This window comes from Hyperolius riggenbachi, chromosome 5, assembly GCF_040937935.1.
Source record: "Hyperolius riggenbachi isolate aHypRig1 chromosome 5, aHypRig1.pri, whole genome shotgun sequence".
Lineage (NCBI taxonomy): Eukaryota > Metazoa > Chordata > Amphibia > Anura > Hyperoliidae > Hyperolius > Hyperolius riggenbachi.
The window spans coordinates 201912510-201924774 of NC_090650.1; the positions used below are offsets into that span (position 1 = coordinate 201912510).

General features: G+C 40.6%; 1 protein-coding gene across 3 annotated transcripts in view; it reads right to left on the reverse strand.

Moving 5' to 3' along the window:
- The window catches only part of PDE1C (phosphodiesterase 1C), a 1357122-nt gene that overhangs the window by 910352 nt on the left and 434505 nt on the right, over positions 1–12265 (reverse strand). The window lies entirely within an intron of this gene.

Here is a 12265-nt window from a genome sequence, read left to right on the forward strand (position 1 = left end):
AATTTGGGGTATGTAGCATGTAAGGAGGCTTTACAAAGCACAAAAGTTCGGGTCCCCATTGACTTCCATTATGTTCGGAGTTCGGGTCGAACACCCGAACATCGCGGCCATGTTCGGCCTGTTCGGCCCGAACCCGAACATCTAGATGTTCGCCCAACACTACTCTGATAGCTAGCTAGGATCTGGTTGCTAGGGCTTTTGATTGGTGTGAATTTATGAAGAATACTATTGGACAGTATATTTCCATTTAAATTACATTTTCCGGAAATGTATTTCCGCATATTTATACGATGAACCGTAAAATCAGCATGTGAAAAACGTTATTGTTAGCGCGATAACCTTCCGCTGATCATGATTGGTCAACTAATTCCACATCTCCTGATTGGTCAAAAAATTCAGATTCCGAATTGCCGGTATTCCGCATATTCTGATTACCGCTTAGTAATTTCCGCGTTCCGCGTTCCGATGCGGAAACCCCAGTTCTGCCGGAATTTCAGAAATGTTGCCTCCGTGGAATTCGGAAGCTCATGCCTGGTTACAAAGGTCTGTTCCCTGGCTGTCAGGCTGACATTTTAGCTCCAGCAGTGTCTGGGTCACGCCCCCTGAAGAATCTAGCCAGTCCAATCTACAAGCCTATTATGATTTAATGTTTCAGGAAATATAAAAGAGAACCTCAATAAAAACTTAGTGGGAAGTATAGGTTTATATACAACAGACAGTTGGAGTAGGCTGCAGCATTAGCCTCTCCCAACAGCCCTATTGCCAGTATTAACAGCGGGGCTTGAATTATGAGATCATAAGGATATGACTCTGTTCTACCCTTAGTTTTTTTAAAATGTGATTTTTTTTATTTTTTTTAAGTGTACAAGGTCCACTTTTTACATTTGGATAGTAGAGCTGTTTTTGAATCCCTTTCACTGCTTACTGAAACCTCCCCGTGATCACCAGTGTGCTGGAACTATCAGAAGATGTACTGTACATCAGATGTCCATGACTTTTTTTACTTTCACACATAGGCCTCAATTCACGGAGCATTATCAAACGTTTATCAAACACTTTATCAAACGTTTGATAATTTACCTCATGGGTAAAATCTCACTAAGGTGTTATATATTTGTTGAACGTTTTATCGGTAAAACATTTGATAAATATATAACACCTTAGTGAATTTAAAATGAGATTTTACCCATGAGGAAAATTATCAAACGTTTGATAAAGTGTTTGATAAACGTTTGATAATGCTCCGTGAATTGAGGCCAAGGTCTTCGTATCCTCTAGTCTATGACATCCGGTACCATGACAGGTGACTTTTGCCAATACTGGTAATGTTCTGCTTAATGATACATGTGTAGCAGACCTCATGTTTCAAATAAGGCTAACTGCTGAGCTCTGTCATTGATTTGTAATCGGCAGCTCATCAAATAACCATTTATAAAGTCAATTAGGTTACGTAAGTTGGAAATAGCCCCATGGGTTTACTGTTCACATAGAATGTTTCACCTCAATGACATTCACACTCATTGATGTTCTATAACTGTGACTGAGATGTATTTCGAACCTTGTTCACAATGCCTTTTTATTGATTTTTATTTCTCCTGCTTTTTATAGATTAAAACATAATATAAGGAATGCAGCATCGGAAGTAAAGACACAGAGCTATTTTAGGTTCATATCCCTTTTTCTTATCAATGTTTGTGGGATTTTTATGTAGTTGGTTATCTGTCTTTGAACTCAAGTTGTATTGCAACAAGCAATGTTAGCCTTGCTCATATCTAGTACAAAATCTCACTACAGCACAGATATATCACACAAAATTAGGCCTGAGGAATATTACAGTGTACTTACTGCTCACCACCACACAGAGGCCAATATGCAATTAACTTTTTCTCCTGAGTTTTCTAGGTGTTTTTCTAGGAGTTTTAAACCACCAGCCAGTAAGAATATACTCTAGATAATTTTGATAGTACTTTTTTCACTTTCTTATTGGAATTCTCTCAGTTGAAAAGTGTTGAAAAGTTATTTGAATAGAAGAAAAAAAAATATACACCAGGAGAAAACTCAGGAGAAAAAGTTAATTGCATTATGGGCCAGAATCTTTAAAATCACGTGTTTTTAATATTATACAATTTGAAATTTTAGTTTACATTGAATATCAAAACTGTTGTTGGAATTGTTGATACTAGGGTGACTGGAGTTACTTCTTTTCCATGACCTTGCTTCCTAAAACACAACGGGCCATACGCAATTCACTATTTCCAAGGGGATGTTTTCACAACTTGTAAATAAATGCCTTTTACACCACCAGCAAGCAAACAAATACACAAAATAATTTTGATAGTACTTTTTCACCTACATTTTGGTACTTTTTCTGTTGCAAAGTGCTAAAAAGTTAATTTAAATTGAAGATGAAAAATGATCTCCTAGGAGAAAACTCAGGTGAAAATATGAATTACATATGGAACAACAGGAGTAAAAAAGAACTGATCATTTTCTGCTGTCTCTTTTCTTTGCCTGTTGTAATAATAAATGTAAATAAGTAATAAGTCCTATAACCAGTTCCCAAATACATTGCTTAAGGTTAATAGTTGACTCCTCTCTCTTATTTATTCCTTACATTCACTCTTTGACCACCCCAAAAAACACATCTCACATCCGACCCTTTCACATTTAGGACACTACTAAAATGCTAGAGCACAGGGTATCTGTTCTTGGTGCACAATGCCGGCCGCATAGCGCCTGAGTTTAGTGCCAGCACATTTTAATGTACTGATCAATACACTTGATTTTGACACAAAGAGCATGATATGAACTACTGTACAGGGGCAGGTAAGTCTGCATAACACAGTCGTACTGCATGCACTGGAATGTACAGTATCCATTTTGCCACTCTGCATGAGGGGCAGATGGGGAGGGCTTTTCTGCTCTCCCCACTCAGGGCCAGCACCCAGGCTTGCCACATGCCAAGCTCTTGTTCACCGTTTTGTGAACTCTGGCAAGTGGCAAACCACCCCAATTCACAGGTGAACCAGAGTTTGACAAAACTGAACAGTTATCCCTATTGTTCAACATGTCCCTTGGTCAAATGTGGAAAATCAGAACATTTTGGCTCATAAAGTTAACTAAGTTTAATAAAGTCTTTCAAGAGTGTTTATGCTGTTTCCAGTCATTTAATTGCTTTAGATATGGACTTGGACAATAACCTAAACTAGGCTTAGGTAGATGAATTATAACATGATACACACAAACGGTCAATCCTTCCTATGTCAGAACTAATCAGTGACCGATTCCTTTACGACAAGCCACACTCAGTTTTGAAAGATTTTATTTACTACATGATGACTTGATGTTAGCATCAGATTTTGTGTCAATAAATGTGAACATAATTTACCAATTAACCACTTGACTAGATCATCTTTTCTACTTTCAAGAATGTAAGTTGCACCTATTTCATTATAAAGGGAAAAGGAGTCCTTAAGGCATGCCTAATTTTGAAGCATTGGTACAAATATCCCCTGGATTAAAAAAAAAAAGTTACTAACTGAATACTGGATGTAAATCTGAGGATCGTATATGGAATTATTTATATACATGTGTAACACCTCTATAATGCTTGAACTGCAAAGAAATCCTCCAGACACCAATTAAGTTCTTTTTAAGAAATATTTGTATTAAATCATATGGAAAAAAAAAGTTTAGTGACAAAACACATTCATAAACTTCTTCTTAGCAGATGAGTATAGGTAGGCCTCTGTATACATCCGCCTGCTAGGATCAGGGCTAGTTCAGGAAACATATATGTGATACAGTTTATTTGCATGAACTTGCCAGAATTTTCCTCACACAGCGCTCCGCTAGCTGACAGTTCTTCACCACTGTCTTTTTAAAGTGGACCTGAATTCTTGCACAGGACAGAAGGAAACTTAGAGAAATGTCTGGCGGTTACCTAGCAACATCCAGGATAGGACAGAATATGTGAAATTGATGATTGTGAATGATCACTTAACATATAAGAAGCACCGCTCTCTCCACTGTATTTTGTCTGACAGCTGTTGTCACACAATCTCTTCAGACACTGCACTGCAGTCTTCACTGCTTTTCACTTGTTTCTCTGTCTCACTCTTGTATGCTTTGCTGTCCTGCTGTCTCTGTGTCACTGTAATGTCTCTGCTGGTTTCTGTTATCTCTCTCTGTTACAGGTACATTTTAATATCCTTGTCTTTCATTCTTATTGCTTACTGTTTCTCTTCTGGCTTATCTCTCCAGTATTGTTGCTCTTTACCTGCCTGTAGTTGTGAATGATCTCTCTCCTCTCATGTAATGTCTCTGCAGCTCTCTCTCTTCCTTATTTTAGTTTTCAGTAGTGCTCACTTGTCTGTGGCTCTGCCTTGCTCAGACTGTCTCACCAATAGCTGGTCTCTTCTTGTCTCTCTCCTATATCTCCTCACAAATCAAGCTTATATCTTGCTGCCTCATCAGCTCAGTCTCCACGGCTACTTGACTCCTCCCCCTCACTAGCCTACAACTGCCAAAAACCTGTTACTTCCACCCTGCACATGCCCAGCTTCTCTCTCCTCTTTCCTGCTCATGGGCTCCCCCTGGCGGCACCTGCAGATTCCCCTTATAGCAGCCCTCCCCACAAAAAGTTAATGCATATTTAACCCTTGGTGTGTGTGTCCGTTGCAATGACACGCACACAAGGTGCGTATAATACTGGATGTAAATCTGAGGATCGTATATGGAATTATTTATATACATGTATGAAAGGAGGACTATTTCCCTTAGCAACCAATTAAACCCTCCTTTTTATTATCCTACAATGATCAGATATAATGAAAGGGAATATTGGATAGCAGATGACAATAAGAACTGTTTCTCCATTCAGGTGCATTGGACTGTTATAGTTCAGTATTGCATAATGAGAAATAGAGAAAGTGAACAGAAGGAGACAACACTGCCTTACTAGTATCACTTAAACGGCTTAGTTAAAGTGAACCTCCGGACTAAAAATCTACTCAGCAGAACTGAAAAGGTGTGGTGTTTCTTTAACAGTTTCACAGCATCAGAACTTTGTTTTTCTTACCAAAGCATCATTTTTAGCTGCATTTTTAGCTAAGCTCCACCCATCAAAGAAAACTGCCTGGGCTTTTTTCCCCTGATGCTGTGCAAAGCATGATGGGATTTCCTATGTTGTTATTCACGTTGCCTAGCAATTGGGAGGGGTGATCAGCACACAGGACAGTTGGAACTGTGTCTCATGCTCCCTGTCACCTCCTTTCAAACAAAAAAATGGCTGCCCTCATGAAATCAAACATTTGCCTGTTCTTTTAAACCAGGGTGGGTAAGAGATTATATTACCTATTTTAATTAACATAACTAATGTAACTTAATGACAGTATGTTCGTTTAGGCTGAAGTTCCTCTTTAAGCATCAGGCACTAATAATTATTACTAAGCGATTGATATTTACCGTACTAGATATAGATCATTTACCAGTGGCGTAGCAATAGGGATTGCAGAGGTAGTGACCGCATCAGGGCCCTTGGGTCAAAGGGGCACCGAGAAGCCCTCCTTCAAGCACAATATTAGCTCTTTATTGGTCCTGTGCTGGTAATAATAACTTCTATAGATGCTTAAAATAGTAGTAATCATTAACAACCTTTCCCCATCCCCTTCTTGCACCTCTGACACTGTGGAAATCCTTGGCAGGTTTTGGTGCGCCGCATCAATTGTTATGTATGGAGTGCTTGGGGGGCCCCATGTAAAACTTGCAACAGGGCCCATAGCTCCTTAGCTATGCCACTGTCACTTACTGTACTAGATATAGATCATTTACTGTACTAGATATAGATCATTTACCAGCTTGCCCCACTCAATGTGATTTCAGCAGCTATCTGAACTGATATAATCTGCACCATTGCCTGATGCAGTAAAAATCTAATGCAGCCTCACTTGTGTACAGCTCTCTCTAGCCCCTTCAAATTCAGCCACATCAGTCTACAGCCCTCCCCAATCCTTGTTTTCTCAGTCATGTGGGGAGGGATTTTGTTTTTAAAAAGGAGCTGTCAGCCATCCTATCTCAGAAAAAAAACACATATATAAGTAGATAAATACTTGCTCTACTTACATAACACATACTTGCTCTACATACATAACATATGTATTGCACTGTCCATGTTTTGATTTTAGTCATTTTTCTACAGTAAAAAAGTGAAAATCCGTCTTCGTATTTCCCATTTTAACTGTGGCTATTTCCTTCCTTACTCTCCTCTGCATGATTGTGTATGCATTGCCCACCCTCCACTATAGAAAGTGCATTCTCTCAGCATGAGAAATATTGGCCAATTAGAGAGAAACAGAGGTGTGGGAGGAGAAAACATGAGGGAGAGAGGCTTCAGTAAATCAGGCTGCTTTAGTTAAGTCTGAGAAGTATAGAAGCAAAAAAGGACAACCCAGCATGCCCTGCAACTTGCTTTGTGCGTACCAAATTTTGTGTGTACCAAATAAGAGTCAGGTAAACTGGGGAATGATCATTTATCAACTAAAAAAGTAATAGTGATTTTAACTTTTGGATTGCCTGGTTGGCATCCGTATTTCTTGTGTACCAGATAAAAATAAAGAATTGATTTTTAATTTTATGCCCGACAGTTACACTTTAAAGTGGCTCAATCATGGAAACAGTGCCCGGCTTATTGCAAAAATCTACCCCAAATTCTTACCTGTTTGTGTTATTGGTTTAAAAGCCTTCAGAAAATGATTTTTACATCCCTTTTACTGCAATGATACAATTATTCCAAAAAAAGATTGGACAGATCCCGGTTGTGTTTTTTTTGTTGTTTTTTTTTGTTGTTGTAGTTTTTTTAAGGTAAAAAATGCAGCTGGAGAAAAATGCAGCTATTTGTAAATATGTCCCCTTGTTCTGCCCTGTTGAAAGATTTTCAGTAGTACCTGAACTTGCAAAACTGAAAATGTGCTGTAAACTTGAGCGATCAGGCACTGCCATAGGCAGTAATGGGAATTATGGCTATGGTGGAGCTCAGGCAGTAATTTGGGTGCCACCAAGAGACTGGGCCCAAATTATGATAAAAACAGCATAATTAGGCCTCCAAAAATGGCTGGCAGCCGAATTACGACTTACCCCACTGTCCACAGCGGCCTGGAGTGGGAACAGTAATGAACGCCGCCGGGGACTTCTACAGGTGCAGTGTAAGCTGTTTTTCAGCTTCACCATATGCCCAAATTTACCTGAGCCTTCATTACATGTACACAAAAATGAATCATTTACAGAATTCGTAAAGCAAAAGGGACTGCAATATTTAAACGTGACATCTAATAATTTTTCTTTAGTTATGATGCTTATGAAATGATTAAGCTGATTTGTACATTTTCATGCCATTACCATCAACTATAAAGGGATGAGTAGGGCACAAAGTTGAGAATCACACCCTCTGCTTTCCAAGCTGTGTCTCTGGAACCCCGGCTACCAAATGTACATGAGAAGGCCTTGAGTCACCTGACACAAAACTGCTCACAAATGGTCCTTTCTTTGTCCCTGCATGAAAATGATGGGGCCAGCAAATGTATTTGTAGAAAATAGTTATGGTAATAGTATGCTTTTACATAATTAAGAGGAACTGTCGCGAAAATCTTAAAATTGAAAACATATACAAATAAGAAGTACATTTTTCCCAGAGTAAAAGGAGCCATGAATGACTTTTCTCCTATGTTGCTGTCACTTACAGTAAGTAGTAGAAATCTGACATTACCGACAGATTTTGGACTAGCCCATCTTTTCATAGGGGGGTTCTCAGGGTTTTCTTTATTTTTAAAAGCACTTAGTGAATGGCATTTGCTCTGTCCAACTGCCAAAATAGCGTGCAGCGAGCAGGGAGGCTGGCCAGCATCTTTGTATTAATCATTTTCAGGGAATGTCTTTATAAAGAATAAAGGCCATGCTGAGAATCCCCCATGAAGAGATGGACTAGCCCAAAACCTGTTGGTAATGTCAGATTTCTACTACCTACTGTAAGTGAAAGCAACACAGGAGAAAAGTAATTTATGGCTGTAATGATCCGCTCAGCTGTCTGCACAGACAGACAGCTGTTTGACCATTCCTTAAGTCTGAGGGCTGCAGGTCTCTGGAAAAGAGACCTGTCTTTGCTTTGCAGGTTTCAGACCTGTTCTGCTGCTAAGGAATTTGCATACATTCGTTATGCAAATCGCCAACCTGCCTCCTTTGAAGGCTGGCAGTATAAACACCATGTTCACCCAGAATCCTTTGCTGGTCATCCTTCATGGTTTGTTTCTGATGAACTCTCCTAGAGTATCATCCCTGTTTGTTTGCTAAAGTTTATCTTAGAGTAATTCTTGGGACTGCACTAGGCAGCTCCTCTAGTGCAGTCAGGTTGCTTTATCTGTTTTGTCTGTGTTGCCTCTCTGCTGCGATTGTCCTGTCGCCAGCGGTGGTCGACAGGAAATAGTTCTGTTTGTCTGGGGGTGCTAACCAGAGCAGCGGTTGCTACTGGTAGCCCCTTCTGTTCCTCTGTTTGGATCGCACTAGCCTCTAGCGGTAGCGGCTGTGGATCCTTCTGATCTGTATTCTTGGAGTGTAAGCTAGAGCAGCGGTTGCTACTGGCTACCTCATCTGTCTGTCTTGTTTGGATCGCACTAGCCTCTAGTGGTAGCGGCTGTGGATCCTTCTGATCTGTGTCCCTGCTTGTACTCGGATCACACTTGCTCTGGTGGAAAAGAGCAGTGGATCATGCTAGTTCTGTTTCTGTACTTGGATCACACTTGCTCTGGTGGAAAAAGAGCAGTGGATCCTGCTAGCTCTGTTTCTGTACTTGGATCACACTTGCTCTGGTGGAAAAGAGCAGTGGATCCTGCTAGCTCTGTTTCTGCACTTGGACCACACTTGCTCTGGTGGAAAAGAGCAGTGGATCTTGCTAGCTCTGTTTCGGTACTTGGTTCACACTCGCTCTGGCGGAAGAGCGGGGGATCCTATCTACCCTATTCCTGTTCTCCGTTCGTCTGTCTGTCTTGTACGAACGCTTGCTGTAGGCTCGGTGAGGTAACCGTTAAGCAAGCGTTCGCATTCTCTATTTCGTGTTTGTGTGTCATTAGTTAGTTAGGGTGGCGTGCTTGTCTCTGTTGCGCTTATCGTGCGGAGACCGCGCCGTAAACGCATTCGCTGTTGCGAATGAGTGCGGTGTTCGCGTTTAGCTAGCGTTTGTTATTTTCCTTGATGTTCTGATCATTGTTGTTTGCTGTGCCTTTGCTACTCTCGTGTTCTGTCCTGCTCGGCCTGGTGTCACTATTTAGCAATCGCCATTCTTGCGATTGCGTTCTCGCTTTGTTTCTGCTGATGTGTGTTCACCATAGCTGGGTGGCGACTAGATTGGTGGACACACATTCATCCTGTCTCTGTGCTCTTTCTTTTAGAGGGCTATTGTGCCCTACTTTGCCTTTATCTGTACAATTCCCATCTGGCATCTGTGGCCGTGCAGAGGCTGTGCTCGTCTGCACTCCACAGCTCCACCTGCCGGTGGGAATTGCCCTCTGCTGGTGCATTGCACATAACCTGGGTTCTCCAAATTACACGTTTGTGGAGGTTTTCTGCAGTGTCAGCGCGCGTTCTGTGCGCTGACCACGGAAACGATTCCGCAAACGTTACAATGGCTCATTTTACTCTGGGAGAAATGTACTTCTTATTTGTATGTGTTTTAAATTGTAAGATTTTCGCAACAGTTCCTTGTTATCTGGCCATGGTTAGTAGTCTGCTATACAAGAAAAATGTGTACCTAAAACAGTTGTTTCTGTAGTCTATACCGTAAAGAAAACTGACAATAACCTATTTATACAACTTAAAAAGGACACTTAAAAACTATTTGTTCCTTGCAAACGTAATTTACCTAACTGAAAAAGTTCAACTAAAGCCAAAAATGACCAAAGCAATCAGGATGCTATGTGAATATTAACAATATAAATCAATTGTAGACGGAATACCTGTTTCATGTGCCAAATTAGTTTACCATTTCACTAATCACTTCACTCTCCCTGCAACATTACCAAAGCTACTTGTAGAAAAAACTACATCAAACTAAATAAATAAATAAATAATTTAAATAAATTAAAAAAAACATGCATGAAGAACAGGAAAAGGTGAACGGTGAAATACTAGCTGGTCAAAGCATTTAACAGGACACTTGCCACTCCTAATATGGTTGACAGATCTCCCAGGCTCCCCTGCTTCTCCCTTGGTGCTGACTGGTGAATAAGGGCATTTTGAAATAGCCTACTTTTAAAACAACCTACTAAGTACCAGAATTTTCTTTTCAGAATCCTGCTGATCTGATTTTCCTAAAAGTGAATCTAAATTGTCCCAGTTCTTGTCAAATTCACATTTGACCCAACTCTGCATCATAATATAACTTGTAAGCATGACTAAACGAATGACATATGTAAAATTAAGACATAATGGGCCATATGCAATTGACTTTTTCACCTGAGTTTTCTCCTAGGAGATCATTTTTCATCTTCAATTTAAAATAACTTTCCAGCACGTTTCAACTACAAAAAGTACCAAAAAGTTTGTGAAAAGGTACTATCAACATAATTTTGATTATTGTCTTGCTTTCTGGTGGCTTAAAAGGAATGTTATTGACAAGTTTAAAAATATCACCTTGGAGAAAACTCAGGAGAAAACATTAATTGCATATGGGCCTATGAGTGACTGTGTAGATGTGGTGCAAACATAATATATGTATACAAAATGGGGTACATCTGAAAATGGCGCAGGGAGAAAAATGGCGCACCGTTCTGCCGATAAATGTATCATAAAACGATATTTACCGTTTTAATGTAAATTTCGTTTTATGCTACATTAATGATTGCAGAGCGGTGCGCCATGATAAACATGCGGGCTAGCATAGGCAGCGGGGGCTGGGGGAGAGAGGCAGCGGGAGACTAGAGGAGAGAGGCAGCGGGAGACTAGAGGGTATAGGCAGCAGATGTATGCAGAAGCATACGTTACCTTATCCTGGGCCAGCGATCGCTCCTTCCCTCTGCTCCTTCCATTCGTTTGCTGTAGTCCCGCAGCCGGCCAATCAGCATGCGGAGACTGAAGCCACATGGTGATTGGCCGGCTGCAGGACTACAGTAAACGAATGGAAGAAGGGAAGGAGCGGAGGGAAGGAGCGATCGGCGGCCCGGGACAAGGTAACGTATGCTTCTGCACACATCCTCCCCGCTGCCTATGCCCTCCAGTGTCCCGCTGACTCTCACCTCCCCCGACCCCCGCTGCATTTTTGAACACTTATAACGCTATTTAGCGTTATAAGTGTAAGGAAAACTACCTGCGCCATTTTTTAACACTTATAACGCTAAATAGCGTTATATAATGTAAGTCTATGGGGCGCCCTTTGTATTCCCCTGGCGCTGTGCGCCATTATTAACTGTCACGTACAAAATGAGGATGGTTAATTTAAACTGCAAGGTGGCATATCATCTCAGGGTGGAAATCCTCTCAATTATTCTGAATGGGAAAGTAAACATGCCAAAAATGGAGCATGCAGTGCATTTGCTGATTGAGGGTATGTCACTATAGGCTTTCTATGAAAAATCAATATCATTGCTAAAAAAAAGGGGGGGCTCACATAATACACATAATACTACCAAAAACAGGGGCGAGACATGGTAAAACATCCAGGCTTGTGCTGACCTAGTCAGAAGGACTAGCTGTGCAATTTGTTATTTTATGCTTAAAAAGCAGACCCATACTACATAAATAAAACATACAGTGCATTTTTTTACTCCATACACATTGATTCAAAGAATATAGTTTTGGACCTTTTACTCCTATCTGCTGGCCACCCAGCCCCTTTAATGCAACAAAATGTCAACATTTGTAACTCCACTCTGTGGTGTGCTCCCCAGTACTATATATAAGAAACTGCCTCATGTTATTGCTTTGCATTCAGATGTAAATCCACGTGGTGTCTTTCCACTGCTTGTGGCGAGTAAGCACCTCCATCCCTTTGGTGCAAAGGAGCAGTTGACAGTCTGTGAATGTGCCACCTGCAGCTTCCCATCTGAAATGGGCCTGCATGCTGCAGAACCCATTCATTTCAGCTGCTCACTGCCACATGTGCAGCCATCAAATGATTAAATGATTTTTAAGAGCAAGTGAAAACTCTAATTCAATGTGTTGTGTGATCTTATAACCTCATAGTTAACAAGGTGATCATATGGAATCTTTTACCAATGTATAC